The following is a 23,153-nucleotide window of genomic DNA, read 5'->3' as shown; positions in this document are numbered from 1 at the left end:
CAGTCTCTTGAGATGATATTATGCATTTGTCATCATGATCCTCGCTTCATATTTGGGTGAAGGTAGGGGGCTTTTCAGCAGGCTAGAAGCTGCTGCTCTTGCTGTTAGACTTAAGTACTGCACATGCACAATTGAACTAACAGGCGTAACCAGCTTTTTGCGTAGTTTAAAGTGACAAATCATACCAGAATATTTTGATGTTAAAATGTGAACCTGCTACGCAAAGTGCGTACAGGTTGGCAGGTCTGTAGTTATATGTTGTGGTTGACCGTGTTGAATGCAGCAAAAAGATCCAGAAATACTAAGACTGAAATTCTGCCACTAACTGTGTCTCAGCGGATGTCATTGAAGACCTTACCAAGAGCAGGCTCAGTGCTGTGGTGTGGTCGAAATCCTGACTGGAAGACATCAAACTAGTTATTTACTGCCAAGAAGTTGTTTAGCTGTTGAGGAATTCAGCTGAAGAGCCACAAAAGAAGTAAAATTTCCATAATATATCTGCTTGCATTGGAGGGAATCATTAAACAAAATAGCCACTCCACCTCCTTTCTTATGCACTCTAGCTTCACTCATAAAATGGAAGTTGGGAGGGGCTGACTCGATAATAGCTGCACTGCTATCTTGGTCTAACCAATATTCAGTTAAAAAACAAAAATCAAGGTTGTGCTTGATAATGAAATCATTGATTAAAAATGTTTTTCCTGCCAAGGACCAGACATTTAATTAAGCTAGATTTATCAAGTTAAAAGCATTATCTGCCAAATTTTTTGGGACAGGCTGTGGCTGACCAGGATAGGATGATAAACTTGAAAAGTTTGCAGAATTGGTTGGGTGCTTCCTGTTTCTTTAAGACAGAGTGATTAGACCCATTAATATAAAAACATTGATCAGGGCAGCTTTATGTTTGCTTTTGGAATTTCCTTGAAGCAAAATTTCCACGGTTGGGTGTATCTGATGTTAGATAAGTTTCATGGTAACATATCTGATTTTCAGCGAATTTTACTTTCTTGTAAATTCACCGTCTCCACAGTAAAAGAGAAAATACGTGTTTTATATATTAACAAGAAAACTGTGATGTCTTCAGTTTCCTTGATTTGTATGATGGTCCAAAATCTTAAGATTTGCAATTTGCTGTCATATTTGATAAAGAAAAACAGCAAAATGTCTCATTTGAGAAGCTGGAACCAAAGAACGTTTGGCATTTTTGCTAGAAAAATAACTAAAATGATTAATTGGATACCAGAAAAGTTGCCACTTAATTTTCTTTTGATCGACTAATCTATTTATCAACTAATCATTGCAGTTTTAATACATGCACACGCAGACAGGAAAAGATTAGACTATGTTCTTCATTATGTGAAATGAGCAAAGCAAGAAGGAAGTTGTCTTTCATCTCAATTCTCTCTTGGTGGTATCAGGATCAGACTCATGAGGGAGGGCTTCATGCTGCTATAATACCAGGTCTAGCAAGGTCAGACCAGAAAGTACTAACTCCATTACAGACTGATCCCACTGAGGCAGATTAAGTCCATCCTGTCCCCTACTATCCTCCTTCAACCACAGCACCGATTATATCATCGGAGCAAAAATGTCTATTTTTGCAAAGGCGCACTTTGAAACCCATTAATCTTGCTCTAAAGAAGCGACTACATCCAATAATGGCCGAGAGGTGCAGGGAGGCGGAAGTGTCTCACACACACCTGTCACAGTCCATCTGCTGTAGAAAATTCCCACCTGATCCACAACGCAGAGAAGAGACCATTAGGTCTACATGCTGTAACTATGTGTATGTGCTTGCATGCACACAATCAACCTTCATTCTGCAGAGAACAGTGCAGACATCCATAGCATACTACTGAGATGACACCTGGACACACACACACACACACACACACATGCACACACCTGGACATGGTCGCTGCGCTACCAATTAGCCCCTCTCTTTCTATCAGAGCACCATGTGAAGTGTTCATGCGCCTTGTAATTATGAGTGCGGAGGATGTTTCATTTAAAAAATCAGCCCTACTGACACAGCCCTTGAGAGAAAACAAGCCTGACTCACTCAGTCAGTAACAGACAAGAGAAAGTCATCAGACATCCACTGGCTGTTCAACATCTAAACAGGAGGCTGACTTTAAAGTTTAAACCTAACAACACAGTCCATAAAGTGCTCAGCAAGCCACACTCACAAGAAAAAGACATTAAAACACTAATGTTTGGTGTAGAAAGTGACTTCCACTTTACATCAGATAACACAGTGCCGGGAAGAGTTGAATCATCCTGACCTTCTGAGCACATTACCTTCTGATAAATGACCAAGGACAGCAGTTCTTGATGACAGGCTTTCACGGTGCACAGAGCCCTCTCGAATACAGCCTGCCGACAGCAAGGTCCTGTGAAGGAAATGTGGCTCCACACCACCTCACATTACAGGCCATAAATACAGCTGGGAGCGTTGATGTCCACAGCAGGCAAGCGTTTGATGTGAGAAAGTAGTGAAAGTCCACTTCAAGCTCATTTCGCTGTCCGTTCCCTTTCTTGTGGAGGCTGAATGGACATAAAAAAGCTTGTACTATCAGCCTGTATGACTGGTCACCCTCTCCCACCTACAGCACAGTGACCCTCACTTTTTCTGGACTAGGCAGAGATTCACAATGAAATACAAAGAATATAAAATCAACATTTCTTTGGTCTCAAAATAAGACCTTACAGCCACACAGGTTAATATATATGTTAATGCTTCAACAAAAAAAAAAAGATGCTGACAGGATTTATTCATATCAGCATTCCATACACTGGATGTTGTGTTTGAGAAAAAAATGAAATCATGCTTGACTGTCCAGAGAACAAGCCCACTAATCTAAAGCTTTACAGCCATTTTCAGACAGCTTAACCTCTCTATAATCTGTTTGAACTCTGGACACTTACTTCTAAACATGGACTAAGATTAGCAGCCTATCACGGACTTATAGTACAACTATGAAAGCTACACCACAATAAGCTGCTCAAACATCCCATGTCTCCGTTTAAGAAGCCACAACACAAAGACCAGAGCAATATACAACGGCACAAAGACGCACACCAACGAGTGCCTAAACAACATCTCTCAGGAAGTTTACAATCTTGTGAAGACGGCTAATTACGTCCATGTGTTTCTCATGAGGAGTCCTGTCCTCTGAGCAATCACACACACACACACACACACACTCAGCCAGGAGTGAGGGGCACAGCTGGTCTTGATGACTCCGGCGCTGCAGCTTTTGAAGGCTGAGCTCAGATAACTGCTGCTCTGGTCAGTGAGCGAGCATCTGAAATTACACCTGCCCTGCCCACTCCTCTCTAATGTATCCTCACACACAGTCTGGAACAGATGAAAAATGAAACTCTACCTCTAGCTTCGACTGACAGTAAAATTATATATGAGCATATTAGGATTAACTAAAAGGAAGGAGACCTAAATCTTTGAGCCTTGTCATTTCATTTGGACTTTCTGTCTGGGTAGATGTGAGATACCGAGCGTTGAAATTTAAAATAAGTTGAGGGAAATGTCATTTTTTTATTAAACATATTTAACCCCCATTTTTTTCCATCAATATTAATAGCCTTTATTAAAAAAAAGACTTTATACCTTCCAATTTTAAGTTGACAGTTTCTAACCTCACTCTTATGTGAAGCAATTTCACCTTATGGTTAAATCAATGTGACTGTTCTGAGCAGCCTCAAGGCTGCAGTGGTGCAATATTTAAAAAGTGCTTTATTGTGCCGCTAGTGAATGAATCGACCATTGCACGTCTGTCTTTCAGAGACAGAAAGTCTGCATCCCTTTACAGTGTGCAGACAATAAAGAAATGTGTCCTTGAAGAATAACTCTTGCCATTTCTTTCCTGGAATCCATTTTCCCATCCCTGAACATGAACACATCAATGAGAATCATATGTGATATTTTAGAAATGAAGTGTATGTTTTGTATTGCTTGCTTTGTTCACTATCAGTTTAACCATGAATGTGAACACAGGAATTCAGTCATCACACCTTACTGGAATAGATGTTAATTATCTGATCCAGAATGTCTCTTGGCTGCACTCTCGTCCGCATAAATCGCCTCCTCCCCAGACTTCCTCTGGTCCGATGCTAATGAGAGCAGTCAATCTTTGACTAACAAGTTTAACTCCGTTATTGGGTCATCACTAACTGCTGCTATGCATTTTATCCTTTAGTATTTTTTGGACTAGCAGTATTTTCTCGCTGCTAGTCCACCTCCAAAAAGGTGCTTTTCAACCCACTGACTGGTGTGTTGGTTTTACAATGAAACATTTCAGCAGAAAAAGTGTGAATGAAAATCCTCACACTGTTTTCATATAACTGTTACACAGTGACCATTGCTTTAATTTATCCTTGTTTACCCCTTCTCAGCTAGCTGCAGCTGTCTGTCCCCATGTGCTGCTGTGTACATCAGCTCAACAATAATCAGGAAAGCTGTGAGGAACTGGATAAACTGAAAACAAACATGAACCTACAGAAACACTGCAGAAACCAAGGTTTCTCATTCAGAAATATATGAGTCTCATGCTCAATATGCTGAAAAATCCATGCGCTCCATGAGTTGCTGATATTTTGAGAATCCATCAGCTGTATGGGACAACACTGAAGACCACCAACCTGCTGAGCAAAATATCAGCAACTCTCCTGTGAAGCAACCAATGAGATTTTGATCAGATTGGTGGAAAAATGCGAGAAAATAGGGTCTGTGTGGAAAATGGCTGCAGATATGCTGTACGGTGGTTTGCTGTGGAAGGATTTAAGTGGAATATTGTGCAAAGAAAGCAGCTCTCCTGCACACCTGTACTCTCTCTGAATACCCAGAGGGATGGGGCGCCATTTGAGACAATGAATATCCAGCTGCAGAGACAAAGAGGTGCCAGCCAGTGTGCAGCGGTAATTAGATAGTTATGTGTAAAAGCAACAATGCAGATGTTCTATTAGAGTCACAACCCTTTCATAGACCAGTGGCGTGTGTGTGTGTGTGCATTTATCAGTTAACCATTAGCACATTCATAATGCATCCTTGAGAGTGGGTGCCAACATCTATGGCTCACTTACTATAAAAGAAAATGTCCTGGAAAAGAAAAGATGAATAATTTAGCTAGTTTTATATGATGTGCATGCAAAATCTTTTAGCTCTATCCCCGGGGGTTAAAAACACTGTCCACACAGTCCAACTTTTGTCCTCATCATAACCCTCAAAGAGCTCAAAACACACACCAGTAAAAACAGAGCTCGCAGAATTAAGCAGCAGCTGCATACACAAACAAAATTACACTTTTCTGACACAATGTCACCATCGCCCCGTGAGAAGCTTTGTGTTTTCTTCCCTGTGCTGTTTATGCTGCACAGGGAAGAAAATACCAAGAACAGACTGGTGCCTTTGATTCCAGCAGTGTGTGTGTGTGTGTGTGTGTGTGTGTGTGTGTGTGTGAGTGTGCATGCGTAAATGAGTTCGGGTGTACTCTCATCCACTGCCGCTGTTCTTGAAGGTGATGTGACCCTGTGTTTCAGAACATTGGGACAGACAGCTCAGAGTGATAAACCTACACTTTTCCTGTTGATGATATCAAGGCAACTTCAAAGGCAACACGCAGCGCACCCCCACACACTCAAAAACAGAAAACACTTAATTACCCTTGACACTTGCATGTTTTCCTCCACAATAAAATGCCCTCGATTGTGTGACGTGACGGCAATTAGGAATGTAACACTTTTGTGTTTAAAGCACACGGTCTAATGTTACTAATTAAATTGCTTTAAACAAAAGCAGGCTCCAGCTCTGAAGCCGTGCAGCTGTGGATATGAAAGTGCTGTGATGTGAAACGTTGCTAAAAATGAACTTTCTGACCTTTCCATGCGTTTCCCCTTTGACGAACATCAATATAATGTTACAATATGAATTTACAGTGTTTCTATCATTTATAAGCATGCATTTTGGTGTCAGTATATTAATAAATATTGCTTGAACATGTCTTCCCCTGCTGCTCTTTTGTTGGCCCAGGTGTCCTGTTTTGAATGGGGGTACAAAACTGTTTAACAGCACTTGAGGGTCAAGGGAAGAATAAAGCTCTGCATCTTCCTCTCAAGTTGTAGAGCAGGCCTGGCTTCACTGTGAATGAACTGCTCCTCTAGTGTGGAGAAAACCCACATTTTCTGTAAAAGGGACTCAGTGGCTCTGATAGTGGTCTAGTTACGTGGATTCACCCAACAGGAGAAACGTCATTAACTGACCTACTAATACTCAGCTGTACATCTGTCAATAATGCTCCTCGTCTTTATTAACGCGTTTTATGTGTGAAACCTTTAAAAAAAAAAAAAGGAGGCGCGCCGTGACTGCATGTAGTTCTGGTTAATGAGCTCTCTCCTTCTCTCTGTGTGATAATCACGGTAAAGTAACGGAGACAAAGGGTACAACCTGCATTTTCCGTGCGCGTGTTTCATCTATAACAATCCTATTTATTCAGTCTTTTTTTGCCAAACATCGCTGCATGCACATCTCTCTCCCTGCGCTGCTCTGTGTCCTGCACAAAGCAGCAAATGCAGATCTGTATGGAAATCCTGCAGAAGGCGAACAAAGCCTTACCTAAAAACTGTGTCGGTCCTCACTGGATGCTGCTGCCGCTGCTGCTGCTGCTGCTGTCCGGCCGGCGGGCCATTTTCCTCCCGTTCGCCTTGTTGCACAAGGAGCATGCGGCTTGGTTTGGCTCTCCGTTCACTGTGAAGATACCCACTACTACGCTAAGCGGAGCGGAGGCTGTGTTGTCTGTCACATTGTTGCTGGCCCGTTTTTCTTTTTTTTTCTCTCTCGCATCCACATCTTTGAGTTTGAGGGCGGAGTCAACGAGGGATCAGGGTTGATTTTTTTTACATCGAGGCAACGAGGTGGTTGGTGGGGCCTGAAGGGAAGGAAAGGAAGGAAAGGAGGGAAGGGTATATTTATATTGAATTTAATAACTTGTGTCAGCTCTGTGCAGTTCAGATAAGAGAGGGTTTTTAAGGAAAGAAGTTAGGCCTTTTTCACTGCAGATGTTTTGACTTGTCATAGCAGGAGAAGCACAGGTGTTACTAATAACACTAATGATGGCTGTGTTGTCATCAAGTGTCCCTGTAAAACGTGACAGTGAGCCAGCATGAGAGACCCAGGATCCTGAAGCCATCATTCATTTTATTATTTACACCTTTGCTTTTCCTACTGTGAGATGTCAAGATGTCTTTTTTGGAAAAAAGCCTATAGCCTCAAGGATAGGTTTTTCACATCCATTTTAAAACAATAATCGGGTGCCCAGATGAACATTGAAACAGGTTTTTCTTGCTGTAATCACCCCTCCTGTTTATACTGGCCATCAAATGATCCCTTCATAATGCACTTACAATGTAAGTGAAGGGGGCCAAAATCCACAGTCCTTATCTGAAGCTAATATTAAGCTTTAGCTGTCCAAATTTGTCAAAGTGGATTTCTTTCATTATAAGTTATTGTCTTTTTAGTGCCAAATTCCTGGTTTTTGTTATTATTCTCCCCCTGCAGCTCAACTAGGGAAAAACTGTTCCAGGAAACAAAAATAAGGAATTTTACTCTAAAAAGAAAATAACTGTGGAAGATATCCACAACTAACTGGGACTGCAGCAGCTGATCACAACATATTAGCTTTAGATAAACTTTAAGTACATTTTTTAACAAAATGAGGACTATTTAATGGCCAGTATTGGCAGGAGGAGCGATCACAGGGAGCAAAACCTCTTTCATTGTTCACATGGTCACCTGACTGTTCTTTTAAGACTGACTTAAAAGATTTTGAGTCTATCTTTTAATTTATTCAGTGCTTTAAATCATTGATTCCCAACCAGGGGTACTTCTGCAGTTTCTAGGGGATATGTGGGAAGATTGTGAAAGAAAAAATATGATTTTGATTTTTTTAAAAAGATGGTTTGGAATGGAAAGAAACACAGAAGTAGGGATAAACATTTGTATGATGATCTGTAGTACATTTACTGTCACAGTCACAAATAAAGTACCAGCTATGATAGGCCCATATCACAAAACTCGGCTCCCACTATTCTGAGTCAGTTTTAACACCATGCTGTTGAGGGTTTGTGAAAGGTAGTTAGCATCTGAGCAGGGAAGTTGGATTACACTGATGAAAACAATGGATAAATGGTTGAAAAGCCCAACTTTGAACCTGAAAAAACCCAACCTAGACCAAACCTAACCAACAAATTTAGGGTCTGAATGTGTTGTATGAAAAAACATATTGTAACGATAGCTTCTGTAATTGTAGTGTATTTTTTTTTTAATCAGAGGAAGCGGGAGGATGTTTCATGCCTTTGGTGCACTTGCTGAGAAACTGATAAAGGGTATACTTTCAGAGGCAACATTTTAAGAGGAAGTGGTTTTACAGAATGAAGAGTGTGATTGTACATCAATGTTCAGTAACAAGTGAAACAAGTATTAATAACCTGTTAATTTCTTGACTTTTGAAACAGCAGTTGACAACACAATCTCATATTTAGCTCAAGAATTAACTTAAAAACTCAAAATTTTAAGCCCAAATTGATTTAAAAATATCTTCAGTTCCATGACAACTGAGCAAACTCCATCTGCTTATGAAGATCATGTGTTATATCAATTTCGTAGCTCCAAAACAGCTACTTAATATACCATGAAGTGTGACTTTTTTGTGATTGTCAGTTTGTCATTGCTGCCGTGTCCAAGGTCAAGAATGTACTTTTTAATTTAATTTATAATCTAGATTTTGTTGTTATCTGCAGTTTGTCTTCATATGAATTTGGAGGTTCTAATCTTGTGTTGTGACTTTTGGTGTTGGGGCAATCCATTTGTTTTTCACAGATTGTGCCTTGTGTGTGTGTGTGTGTGTGTGTGTGTGTGTGTGTGTGTGTGTGTGTGTGTGTGTGTGTGAGTGAGTGTGTTGAATAGAAAGAGAGCAGTGCAAGACATGGTACAATTTAGTTGAGTGGTTGCAGAGCATTCACCTATCACTGTTTGACACACTGTACAGGCCTTTCGGTGGGGCATAGAAACTGTGTAACCAATATTTGTTGAAGTGTTAGTCTTCTGTGTTGTGTGTGTGTGTGTGTGTGTGTGTGTGTGTGTGTGTGTGTGTGTGTGTGTGTGTGTGTGTGTGTGAAAGAGAGAGAGAGAGCTCCTCTCTAGTTTGTGTTATTATTCTGTCTTAGGATCAGCCAGTCTTATGCAGGTTCTGCATTTGTGCGCTGCTCTCTTAATTGCCTCATCAGTAAATGTCAAATGTTCAAATGGCTTCACCATCTAGATTTATTTGTCCATTTGTGCTCCATCAGATGCAGGCGCTGCTGCTGCTGCATGCTGCAATTACTGCTGCAAAGCCAAATATGCCAATGAATAATAAATCACAACACAAAGAGATCTAACCAGCTGTCTGTGAACCATAAGACCAACTGGAAATACACTTGAATGGTGTTTACAGTAGAAACATCCTCTCTAACCGCTGCAACTCATGAAGGATGCTCAGATGGCTTCTCAGAGAACAGAAGAGGGTCACTTGTAGTGGTGGAAAATCTGCTAAATATACCCCACAAACAACAACACACACACAAACATATACAGATACACATGCATACGGATCAGGGAGTTAGCACAGATACTCAAAATATTGCCTCGAAAATAATACAACCAGAAACATCGGCTCTGTTGCACACATGCTGCTCTCTTCAAAGTGAAGCTCAATAATGGGGCGTTTGGAGGCAGATGACTCACACAAACTCACTAGTGGGCTCAGAGTCTGTGACTGAAAAGTGGAATGTGCGAGTGGGCTGTGGGAAGTGTGTTTCTGGCCCAGAGCAATATGTAAAGACCTCTGTACTGAAATGTCTCCTACAGTCATCCCAACAGCCCCCCTGCAGGTCAGCAGCCCTTTGTTGAACACCTGACTCAGGTGCTTATCATCTTCCTCCAGGTGCTTGTCAGTCATCCACACTTCATCATACCGCTGCCTTTGTAGTGGACGAAAAAAAAGGAATCTCACAATGAGGGGAAGAGGTGTGTAACCAGGTGTGAGAGTGTGCGTGTGTACATTACGACAGAAGAAGAGGGTATGTGTGTGTGTGTGTAGTGTGTGCATGAATGGGCATTTAGCACAGCTGCAAAGCTGTTTCCCCTGAAAATGGCTGATCACGATGATCAAAGGGACCAATTAACCCTTCGCTAAGTCCTGCTCCCCTATCAGACCAATGTTCGCTTCCCATTCATGTCTATGTGGAGCGGGAAGAGACACATTCACCGGTGGAGAATTCAGTCTGATTGAACTTTGACACGTGAAATCGTGGGTTCTCCAATCTCCAGCCGGTATGGGAGAGGGGGAGGGATTGACTTCTCATTCAGGAAATATCTCTTTCATCTCACACAAGGAGAAGTGATCTGCCACATTTAGCTACTAGCTAATTTCCATCTGCAATCCCTGGGCACTAATGTGATTAATGCAATCAATACAAATACAAGAGCAAAATACAATAAATACTAAATTCAAACAGACAGTAGATCCAGCAAGGCCCATTTCACCGTGCAGAGGTTAATGACAGTAAATGCTTGATAAAATGCTGTATAATTTTTAAATGTGTGGACTGCTGTTGATAGCCCACTAGCAATGCTAGCTCCCTGTTAGTGATGTGCTAGCTATGTAGCTATATAATATGTAGCTATTGCAAAATGCAAAGATGAGGCGAGTCAACGTGTCATTATTGTACAACTCTTATATTAACTGTATTTGTGGAAATGTATTAAGTTAATTACTGTATTAACCTAGCCCTCTGAGAAAAGCAACCACTTTGGCAACTCAGTACTCGCTCTCCCAGCCCGGAAGTGAAGGTCTAACTCGGGCTGCACGAATCACTCATTCACTCACCCACCAGCTCTACACCACCACAATCAGTAACCATCAGTGATGCATGGGATTTTCCATGAATTTTTCCTTTTTTAGTAGTTTGCTACTACTTGGTGACTCGAGTGACTTGAAAACAGTGAGTTTTTCTCTCTAGTGAGTAACTCATAAAAACTTGAGTCAGTAAAAAGAGTCAAACCTCCCATCTCTATCTCTGTTGTTACACCTGTCAGGCTTTTCAGTCTAGCATTGCAGTTTACAATGATGGTGGTGGCAGATTTACCGCTCGAAATTCACACACATTTATTTTTGAAACAATGAGTCCTTGATTTCAGACAAGTAGACAAAAGAAGACCTCTCATTTTCACCAGCTGAAACAACAAATGTTACTGGCAGATTAGCTCTGTGAAATGGTAGAAAAATCCATCTCCAGCTGACTCGTTAAAGCTTGTAAAAGGGTCTTATATATGCACTTGATGACTACATACTTGATATGATGCTAAAAGACTGAGGGCTCTATTTTTTATGAACCCAGCAGTGATGGAGTCGCAGTCCAGCGTGCCAAACACACGTTTGGTAATTTTGTGGCACAACTGGATGTGAGGTAGGTTCAGAAAGAATACATTATCATATAGTATATACGAGGGTGTGTTAGTGGCTTTAACAATCATGGAACATTTGTTACATCCTCTTTAAACACAGAGCTCTCTTTGTCATGACACACTGATTTGGAAATCCTGTGGAGTTTTCCTCAGAGGAAACGTATTGTTGTCTAGAAGTGTTGAAGTGCAATATTATCAGCCAAAGACCAACAGCACAGAGATATAGAAAGAAAAAAAGACCCGAAAGAAAAGGAGAACACAGATGACAAGACATACACAGAGGATATAAATGAGAAGTAGGGGGTTTAGTGAGTCACAAAAAAGGGTCCATTTCCTCATTGAGGCCCCTGGGTATCATGGAGTAAATCCTGAGTTCTTGGCTTTTTTTAGTGATTGGCTAAACAGCTCTTAAGGTGGTTTCTGATAGCACTTCTGTGCTCTGAGATTCTATTTTTGAGGGGCCTGGAAGTTTTGCCGATGTTGATGATGCTGATGTAAGATTATCTCTGAGGTTACCTCAGAAACATACGTATGAACACTCTTCTTTGGAAATGAGAATTTGTTATGACACTATGTCACCAAGGGCCTCAATGAGGAAATGGACATTCACCCCTTTTTGTGACTCAATAAACCCACTACTTCTCATTAATTTATTCATGACTTTGTCATATGTGTTCTCCTTTTCTTTCTGTGGTTATTTTCTGTGGTTGCACAACCACTGTATTTCCTGTGCGTAATTGTGCGTAGACAAAACACATCATCACTCCAATTAGAAACTGCTGGAGCAGATACCTGCTGCCCTCAGATGGCTATAAAGAGAGTCGTCAAGGTAAAGGAAAGGCCCTCAGTATAAGATGCAAGCTGTTGTGGATGACAGATGCTCAGTGGCGTAAATATAGACAGTGCAGTCAGTGCAGTTGCTCTGGGGCCTGTGGCCTGTGTTCTGACCGGCCTCCGTGCCAGCCTGTTGTAATCTGTTGTGTGACTTGACTTGGAGAAAAATAATATTATCATGTTCTCCTGGTGTTGTTTGTGTTCATATCAGCAATCAATTTAGTCTTGTACTCCAGCCCGTCTGATATAATCTTTCTGAGCCATTTAGGACTTAAATTAATTTTGTTTAATAACCATCTTCATAATCAAATTTAAAACCCTGTGATTGTCTGGGTTGAACCTTAGTCACAGCAGTGCCACTGAAGCTTCATGTACCACTGTTGCACAACGCCTCCGTTATATAAAATACCAATAAAAGACATAAGTGTCTGAGAGCTTATTATCTTCTTCATTTTTTTTTACAAATAATTGCGTTGTAAAAGCCTGGCCTGACTTCAAAAACCAAGAGCGTTCTCCAGTACTATGTGTGTGTGTGTGTGTGTGTGTGTGTGTGTGTGTGTGTGTGTGTGTGTATGTGTGTGTGTGTGTGTGTGTGTGTGTGTGTGTGTGTGTGTGTGTGTTTGCATGACTGTGCGCGCATCTTGCAGTGAATAGGGCCCGTAAAAAGTCCCTTATTACACTTCATTCTGTCTCATGGGAATTAATGATTGGAATAAAACTATAAAACTTAATTTTTCTGTGTGATCACAGCTGGTTAACGACCATAGAATGAAAGTGGAAAGATGAGCAAAGCGAAGATTAGTAGGCACCAAGATTAGTACCTTGCTGGATTATTGGAACAGCTTGTACCGTGCCACTCCCACTGAGGCGTACAGGGAGTCAACATGATACCAACCAGCACTGTAAAGTAAATAACCTCAGTGTGCCTCATGAAAAAAGCCAGTTTGCCAGTGTGGGGCCACATTCCACTGACACCAACATGGAGCCCTGAGGCTAAAGCTACACCCCGGACCAAAAGTCCATCCTTACCAGTTGGTGATGTATAAAACATGGAAATAAAGGAACTAAATTGTTCTTGAAATACAGAATAAGTAGCCAGTGGCCTTGTATTATAGAGCAATATAAGAAAAAATATAAGATATTATTTAATTCTAACATAACCCTGTCTGGATGCTTACCATAAAAAACATACTTAGATTTATTTTAGAATAAGATTCATGCTTTATTGTAAGTATTTTCAAACAATATGTTTTCACTTTAAACAAGAAGGCTTTGAGGATGAGGGCTAACTGATGAGTTAGCACACTTATCATGTAATGAGTTTGGCTGTGTTGCTTTATAAATTTCACAAAATAAAGAACAGGACATTTTGTTGACATATTGCTAGCCTAAATGCTGACATAATGCTAGTAGCATCTTCACATCCTGGACTGTAGATGTGTCGCACCTGAACAGGCTTTTACTAGCATAACAACCCCACCAAATAATGTATTAAGGTAGTGTGTTATCGACTTAGAAATAACACACTTACAGTGGGCACCTAGTTAGCTGGGCATGCTAACATTTGCAGTGTATATTAGAGTAAGGCTAAAAGAATAATCACCCCTCCAAGCTCTTTGTGTTCTGTTTGTATTACTATACTATAATATATTAACATCATTGAACAGTGTATACTCATCAGTTAATATATCATAATTATGTTATATCCCTAGTCTCTATTCTGTTTTTATTTACTCTGTTCAATTTTGTGTATATTTAGGGACTGAGCCCAAAGGGCGAAGACCCTATTGTTTTTCGTGTGTTTGTTTCTTTCTTATATGACAGCCCTGACCTAAATCCAACAGGAAGTCTGCAGTGTGCTCATCAAAGTACGACTTTGTGCCAATTTTGGACCTTGAATAAACGCTATCTCCTCCTAGGGCGTTAATGGTATCGGCTTCAAACTTTAATACATGACTTATCACACTGTGCTGAACAAAAGTTATTAAAAACTTTGTAATAACTCGAACGGTTTAGATCTAGTAAGCCCTGAAAGTTGTAGTACGACATCACACCTTACAATGTAAACCAATGGGGTGGCAATCTCTGGGCAGGGACTTTGTGCCAAACTGGGGCGTCTGACGTCTAAACTATAAGTCCGACCACTTTCAAACCTGTATCAATGGATTCGCGACGAATATTCCTACAAAAAAATGTGATTTTTATTTAGGATTTGGCCAAAGTCATGGAATTTATGAGGATATTTCACAAGAAGAGTACTCTGAAATCCTTCTCTCCAGCTGAGAGGGAGAGAGAGAATGGGAGGGGGGGATGGGTAAAGTCAGACCTGTCAGCCCAGGTCTGAAAACATCTACATGCCTATGACAGAAGCCTTTGGACTGCGCCACACTCCAGTTACTTAGTGTTTCTACACATCTGACAGCAGTGTTCAATCCTTACTTTTTTTCAAGGAGTACATGTGCTCCTAAATGAAAAAAATTAGGAGCACACATATAACTTTAGGAGCACACTGAAAAATGTTCAAGTAACAGTTTCTTAAAGAAAACAATTTAATACATACATATTTACAATTTATCACATACATATTTAAACTCTTTGTGTGTGTGTGTGTGTGTGTGTGTGTGTGTGTGTGTGTGTGTGTGTGTGTGTGTGTAAATCACAATTTATGTTGTTTTTAGGGGTGCTCGATTATGGCAAAAATCATAATCATGATTATCTTGTTCAATATTGGATCACAATTATTTAACACGATTACTTTTTGACTGTCATTTTTGCTAATTGCCGATGTTCATATATGCACATATTTTTTCCCACTTGGCTGAGGAGACTATTACACATGCAATCATATATTGTACTAATGATCAAGAAAGACTATAGCCTGTATGAGGGAAGAACTTTAATGCTGAGCTACTGAACTCCAGTCTTCCTAAGTGACAGTAATTCTTAACCGAAAACTCAGAAGCCCATATGTACATTGAAATATTATTGGTCCCTGTAATTGTTCCTCCTGTTCATACTTGCCCTGAAGTACTGCCAGACTGAAATGTAAGTGATGGGAGTCAAATATTCAGTCCCTGTTTTGTGAAAAAATGCAGTTAAATTCAACTTAGGCTAGAATGAAGGTTCAATAGCCTGATTTAGACAAAATCAAGTGGGTACCCTTCATATTTACAGCTTTTTCAATATGAAATTCCTAAAATAAAGAACTTCAAAACACAAGACAGAACAGATCTATAATAATAAAAGGAAACTTATACAACACAAGTTACCCTTCCACTATATTTTAGACATAGACTTTCAGAACTGTATATTCATTTTCTGGTTGGTGGAGAGAAGCTGTGGTGCCTTACTCTGAAAACTGAATACGTGACAATGCATGCATATTATAATTCCAACATGCATGTATTGTCACGTGCTTTCCAGTAATCTGCGCAAGACTAGTTATTTTCAAACAACCTCTTATTTCCTCTGTGGTTTAGTTGAACGGGGACGGGGACAGGGACGGGGGGGGATGGGTAAAGTCAGACCTGTCAGCCCAGGTCTGAAAACATCTACATGCCTGTGACAGAAGCCCTTGGACTGCGCCACACTCCAGTTACTTAGTGTTTCTACACATCTGACAGCAGTGTTCAATCCTTACTTTTTTTCAAGGAGTACATGTGCTCCTAAATGAAAAAAATTAGGAGCACACATATAACTTTAGGAGCACACTGAAAATGTTCAAGTAACAGTTTCTTAAAGAAAACAATTACATACATATTTACAATTTATCACATACATATTTAAACTCTGTGTGTGTGTGTGTGTGTGTGTGTAAATCACAATTTATGTTGTTTTTAGGGGTGCTCGATTATGGCAAAAATCATAATCATGATTATCTTGTTCAATATTGGATCACAATTGTTTGACACGATTACTTTTTGTCTGTCATTTTTGCTAATTGCCGATGTTCATATATGCACATATTTTTTCCCACTTGGCTGAGGAGACTATTACACATGCAATCATATATTGTACTAATGATCAAGAAAGACTATAGCCTATATGAGGGAAGAACTTTAATGCTGAGCCTAAGTTGAATTTAACTGCATTTTTTCACAAAACAGGGACTGAATATTTGACTCCCATCACTTACATTTCAGTCTGGCAGTACTTCAGGGCAAGTATAAACAGGAGGAACAATTGCAGGGACCAATAATATTTCAATGTACATATGGGCTTCTGAGTTTTCGGTTAAGAATTACTGTCACTTAGGAAGACTGGAGTTCAGTAGCTCAGCATTAAAGTTCTTCCCTCATATAGGCTATAGTATAATCTATGCTTGCATGCATAATAGCCTCCTCAGCCAGCTGGTAAAAATATGTGCGCATATCGGCATCGGTAATCGGCCACAATGAGTTGGAAATATCAGCATATCGGATATCGGCAAAAATCTAATGTCGTGCATCCCAAGTTAAAAGTCTTTACATTCCTAAAAATAGAGTTGATGAAAATTAGGAAATTAATTTGTTTTACACACAAACTCATCAAGGGTTTTAAATTTACTCATTGAAATTCAAGTGAATGGGCACAAAACTTGCATGATTTTTATGACACAGGTGTGAGCAAGGCAGCCATTTCTCACCCTGCGGAAAATTCTCATCCTCACACAATTGAGATTTGATGTTTCACCATGACAGAGGAAGTTGCTATAACTTTATTGTAAATGCCCCAACAGCGGGCAAAATAGTGGACAAAGGAAGTGATGTTTATCTCCTTCTTGCACTGTCTGAAAACAGCCCAGGTTTGAAGACATCTACATGCCCGTGACAGAAGCCCTTCGATTGCACCACGGCCCGACGTGCGCAAGGGTGCGAAGGCCCGTTCAACGCTGCTTGCAGCTTTAATGTTATATTTGAGTTAGTTAATTATTGTATATATTTTAGCTTTTAATTATATTTGTTTCTTTTACCTTCCTCACTGTTTTTGTATTTTGGTTTATGACAAGTCAAGTCAATTAAATTTTATTTATATAGCACCAAATCACAGCAGAAGTTATCTCAGGGCACTTTTCACATAAAGCAGGTGGCTGCTGTAACACCTTAATTTCCCTTTAGGATTAATAAAGTACTCTATCTATCTATCTATCTATCTATCTATCTATCTATCTATCTATCTATCGTAGTATCACTTTGAGAAATTTGGGAAAATCCAAAGCCTGAAAGGCTTGCTGTACAGCTGTAGAGCTGTTGTTAGAAAGATAGGTTTAGTTAACAATAATGACTGATTTTTTTTTTTTCCTCTCTATGGACCCACTTTGACGTCAGATGATTATTCTCACACCACCAAAAATAAACAGTACTTCTCTCAGTGCTTCTTGTTGTGCACACTTAGCTGAGCTGCCTTTACCAATTCAGCCTTCCACATTATATTCTTTATATCCTTTATTCTTTCTTTTATTAATATTAATATTTTTTAAATCTTTATTTTAAATTTTTCTAAAGTTTTGAAACCTTTTTTAATTTTGCATTTACGCTACCTTTTCACCAAGCCCAGGAAACACAATTTCATGTCTTCATGCATAGCATTTGAAACTGAAGAGTGAATGTAACTGTGGTGAGATGACAGTAAAGGTCCTTGAATCCTTAAACTCCATTTTTGGAGCATAATGGTCTAAATTTTGCAAGTTATAATACTTAGGTGGGCACTGAGATCCCCTCTGCTGTTTTCTACATGTGTACTGAAGGTGTTTGACTGCTTTTGAAAATCAAAACTCCACCAGCAGCACTACTCTCATCATCGGTACCTGTGTAATCATCATCGAGACAATGATTTAGATGAACCAGAAAGCTATCAAAGCTTTCTGCCACTGTTAAAATTCTATCTGAACATCTGGCCATCTCTCTGATCTACCCCACTTTATTGTTCCTCTCAACTAATTGTGGCCATTAGTAACCCACAAGAGCGTGACGGTTTCCATGGTGATTCACTGATGTGCTCGAGTGTTTCAGGCCTTAAATATCCTGGTCATTTCATGCCATCTGTTTCTGCTGATCGCAATATCTCGACTGATTTGGAAATGATATGAGTCAACATATCATAACAGGCCCGCTGACTTAATGGGCTCATTCACATCAATAAAATGCTGGTGCAGGTGTTTGATGAAGAGCTGACAGGTTCAACGATGAGTCTTCTGAGAGCGTAACCCTTAATGAACCTTAACAGACTGTTAACAAAGACAATTATATCTGGTGGCTTAATGATTTGATGAGTCCGATAAGCTCATCTCTGCTGGTTCTTATATAGGAAAGAGAAGGTGCATGATCTGCTGATAATGGCTGTGAAGGGTTTTTTTCAGAAACTCACAAAACCTGGTTACAATTTGGTGCATGTATTGTTCACTTACGTGTTGGGAATCACCGCAAGCAGAACACATACCAGCAACTTTGTGAGGCTGTACTTAGGCTGTGCTTTGAGCTAAATACGTTGGCAAACATACTCCCAACAACAAGCTAACGAAACTCACAAAACCTGTTTACAATTTGGTGCATGTATTGTTCACTTACGTGTTGGGAATCACCGCAAGCAGAACACATACCAGCAGCTTTGTGAGGCTGTACTTAGGCTGTGCTTTGAGCTAAATATGTTGGCAAACATACTCCCAACAACAAGCTAACGTTCTAATGTTTAACTGGTTTACCATGTTCGCCATCTTAGTTTAGCATGTCAGTATGCTTACATTCGCTGATTAGTACTAAACACAAAGTATAGCTGAGGTTTTGCAAGTATTTGGTCGTGATCCAGATATGGACAAATTTAAATTTTGACCTGCTGGTGTAACCAGATGGGAATCATCACAGTCATTAGGATTCATCCCCTGGGCATCTTGGGTATCTGTACCATATGTCATGGCGTCAAGATACTTACAGTGAGCCTGGACCAAAGCGGTGGACCAACTAACCAACTTTGCCATCCCTGGAGTCATGCCACTAGTGTGGCTAAAAAGAAAAGCATGTATTGTTTGAATGTGATGTAATGACAAACAATGGCACCAGCACACAGATATAAGAGGCCTTTTATGTCTCTTCTTCTGTGTCACACATTTTACCTTTTGGTTTTTGAGTCATAACACTTCCTTTGAGGGTTTCCGTTGTCAGATGAAGATTTCATTTTTAGCCTTTTGTAACTGTCTGGTATTAAATATATTATAATTCCCACCTGACAATATACTGTAACTGATCTTGTTATCATGATCTCAAAAAAACATCATTGACTCACAGCAGCATTAGTGCAAAGTTGGTGTCCCATTTGGGGAACTGCAGGAATTTAGACTGAAATTGTGGTATTATTTAAAAGTGGGTTTTATGAATGATACATAACTCAAAGATGGAAAAATTTCGAAATCGAAGTACAAGTACAATAGCTGTGACACCTTTTATACTTGTTTGAGTTCTACTTTAGAAAATGCCACTATAAGGGTGTTTCCCTCAATGATACAATATAATCCCTTATGATAGTATAATGTTATCATTACTGTGAAAGAGGGCAGGTCTTCTTCTAGGGATGAGTGATTCATGCAAAACATGGTAATTATATCTGCACACACCACACAAAACAAACACAAACACACAAGGGCAAGCAAAAGCAGAACTACAGGAGGGCTGCGCATGGCGAATCAAAGAATAACATTAGAACTGAAGGAGACAACAGTCAAATGAGTCCACAGGAACCAGAAAAACTGCACCAAACCCCACAAAGACTCCCAAAAGGAAATATTCAAAGTAAAGCCTTGGGCTGAAGAGCCCGACAGCCATAAAATGAGCAAAGTATAAATTATGTGAAAACATACAGTGACTTAACCTCCGATATGAATATATCTGAATATTCAGAAGCACACAAGAACTAACCAGCTAACTAGACAGGTGCTCCACGGCAAGGATAAAAATGGTAAAGGTGAACCTGAAACGTCACAACTAGAGAACCTATATGAGATAATTCCCCTTCCACTTATCATAGATGATTGAGGTGAGGTGTTATTGTGGCAGCTACACCTGCTATTTTCCATATTTACTCCAGTGTGCAACAACACAGGATGAACTCAAGTAAGGAAACTATAAGACAAAGCCACATTATTACAAGAGCAGACAGTTGACACTGCTGCATGATCTCTACATGTAATGCAGACCTCCATGATGCTCTCCAATAACCAACATTATCCCACATGTAGACCCTCTGCTCCAGATCTCCTGATAATAATCAGTTTGATATTAAAAAACCCTCTTTTTTGACAAGACTGGCCCAGCTGTGTTGGATAAACCAACCTCCAACAGCTACTTAAAATAATTCAATCACTCAGGTAGCATTTATGACCCTTGATCAAATAACAATTCATTACCTGGTCTAGCATATACCTGGTTATGACGCACTAGTCCTACTTAGAGCTCATAAAGGGGAATAAATGTTTGGAAATATTGTAGATATACAGTAAATGCACATTCACCATTTCCAGGAATAAACGTCACAGCTATGAGATTGTTTTTCTTTGGCTTTGCTCTTCATCCATTCCTTGTACATCCTGTAACTGTTGTCCATCCACTAGCTGCATTACACCACAAGGGAGGATCATCAATTGTGGTGATTGGTATTTTCAAAATTGTATTGCCCTTTATGAACAGATAAGAACACAAACATCACATTTCAGCGCAAGACAGAGCAGCTGAGTCTGAGCCAGAGACACTTGCCGATGTATTTGATATATCAAAAAAAAAAGTATTCTGTTTTAAAGCTGCATGATTTGGAGTTTTGTTAAAGAGAGGAAATGAAAAAACCTCACCTTAGGCTTCAAAAAGAGCCAGCATTTTGTCACCAGAAAACTGAACTCTTTAAAGGCAGTCTCCTGAATTGACAAATCTGGAAACACTAGCTTTGAATTATTCTGCGGACGAGGAAAACTATCATGTAAACCTGATCAGCTTTTGGTATTATATTAACTTTGTGGTCACTCTTCTTTAATGTCAATATTGACGTTCTCTGTCAGACGACGTCATGATCATAAAAAAATATATATATATGTTAAATGCATAGTAACTGGTGACGACGTTTAACTCGTGTGGTGTTGCAAAGAAAAAATGATGCAAAGAATTATTTTTTCAACTTGAGACTCATTGGCCTTGGCTCATTTTCTGTGAAGAACATGTAAAACAACACATTTTCATTGAGTGCACACTGTGCACCCCCCTCCACATTTATATCATGTATATGTTCAGGTTCACTGGACCCGAGAGTAAGAATTGCAGGTGAAAACAAGTAAACATGTTAAAAATGAAACAGAAAGCTCTGCTGTGTACCTTCACTCTGTCTTCCTCCTACCTGGGCCTGCTGTTAGTGTGTGTGTGTGTGTGTGTGTGTGTGTGTGTGTGTGTGTGGATTCCTTCAGATTTGCAGCATGTTTCATAGATTGAACACAGCCCTCTCCACCGTGATATAGGCATTATTGCCAAAAAAATTGCTCACCCATCACCACCCCCCACACCCACACCCGCCCCACCTCCACCAATACACCCCAATGCCCCCCAGCAACATGTGCACACACACACACACACACACACACACACACACACACAGGGTTTCAACATAGCACCAGAACCTTTCTGCTCCCACTATTCCCGCAGTCTTTACCCTATGTAGTGAGTGAAACTACAAAATGTCTTGCGGGAACATGAACAATGTTATTTCAAAACGTTCTATATTTTCTCACACTATCCCAGCTACAAATTGGTACAAATACAAATAAATAGCTTTGTGTGTGTGGCTCCACAAATGATCAATATGGCAAAAAGATTCTCTGCTCAGAGGGCCTTAGAAATGATTTTGGAGGAGAAGCTTTGGAAGATGAAGATGAAGAGTTTTCAGAATATGAGGATCATATTTCTGTCAATTCAGAGTCTGACAGTGAGTTATTTGTGTGAGTGAGTGAGTGGGGGGGGGGGTCAAACTCTGTCCTTCATGTGTTGTGTAGACTGACATGATAAAGCAATAAACATCAATAGGGATGAAAACATTGTTTTGTTCAAGATAAAGATGATTTATTCCACCCGTGTCTTGGTTATAATGACTTTTTTTTTTTTTTTTTACAAAAATCAAATGGAAAATATAAACCATAGATGCTGTCTATATTGCTGTGATGATTGAAAGGAGGAGACAGAATAAAGATTTAACCAGCTGACTCAGCAGAGTAACGACGATGTAGCTGTCCCACGACTAATTACTGCGATGAGCCAACTACAATCCAACTGGGCAAACTCCAGCCACTGAGAAAGACTGTGTGATTTGATCAAAAGCTTAACACTTTTGTTTTCCAACTGAAAAAAGCTGAAGAGGTTCAGGGCTGCGACTAACGATTATTTCAATTATCAACTGTTGATTTTTTTTAAATTTTATTTGTTTGGTTTTTAAAATGTCAGAAAATAGTGAAAAAGCAACATGTTCAAATACCTTGTTTTGTTCAACTAACAATCCAAACCCCAAAATTATTTACTTGTATTATATAAAACAGAGAAAACTGTTAAATCCTCTGATTTGAGAAGCTATTAAGCAATCATCAAAATTGTTGTTGATTGATTTTCTGTAAATTTTAAGCACTAATGAGATTCAGCCATTTTCCTATTGCTTTAATGCATTTCTATGTGCAGAGATTCTTACAAAACAACCTGAAAATGTGGTATACATCATTTTCCTTTTAAAATTCAAAAAGTCTGTGTGTCTTTCCAAAAATCATTACATTAAAAGAGAGGGAAGAAGAGTTTCATCAGTTTTTCTATAT

The 23,153-nt window shown here is 39.6% G+C and overlaps 1 protein-coding gene across 2 annotated transcripts in view; it reads right to left on the bottom strand.

Annotated features, from left to right (window-relative positions):
• st6gal2a (ST6 beta-galactosamide alpha-2,6-sialyltranferase 2a) overlaps nt 1-19,312 on the bottom strand; it is a 64,946-nt gene extending 45,634 nt beyond the window's left edge. Inside the window, exons 1-2 of one of the 2 annotated variants that reach the window (XM_042426614.1) lie at nt 19,259-19,312; nt 6,629-6,941 (exon numbers count right to left, since the gene is read on the bottom strand). The gene's annotated coding sequence lies outside the window, so the exon portion shown is untranslated. Of the gene's footprint in view, nt 1-6,628; nt 6,994-19,258 lie in introns of those variants that run through there. The other variant, XM_042426615.1, reaches the window with a different exon arrangement.
• Between the last annotated feature and the right edge of the window lie 3,841 nt (nt 19,313-23,153).

Source organism: Thunnus maccoyii, chromosome 11 (assembly GCF_910596095.1).
Source record: "Thunnus maccoyii chromosome 11, fThuMac1.1, whole genome shotgun sequence".
In the NCBI taxonomy this organism is placed as follows: Eukaryota; Metazoa; Chordata; class Actinopteri; order Scombriformes; family Scombridae; genus Thunnus; species Thunnus maccoyii.
The sequence above is the reverse complement of the archived record's forward strand: the minus strand, read 5'-3'. Positions and strand labels throughout refer to the sequence as shown.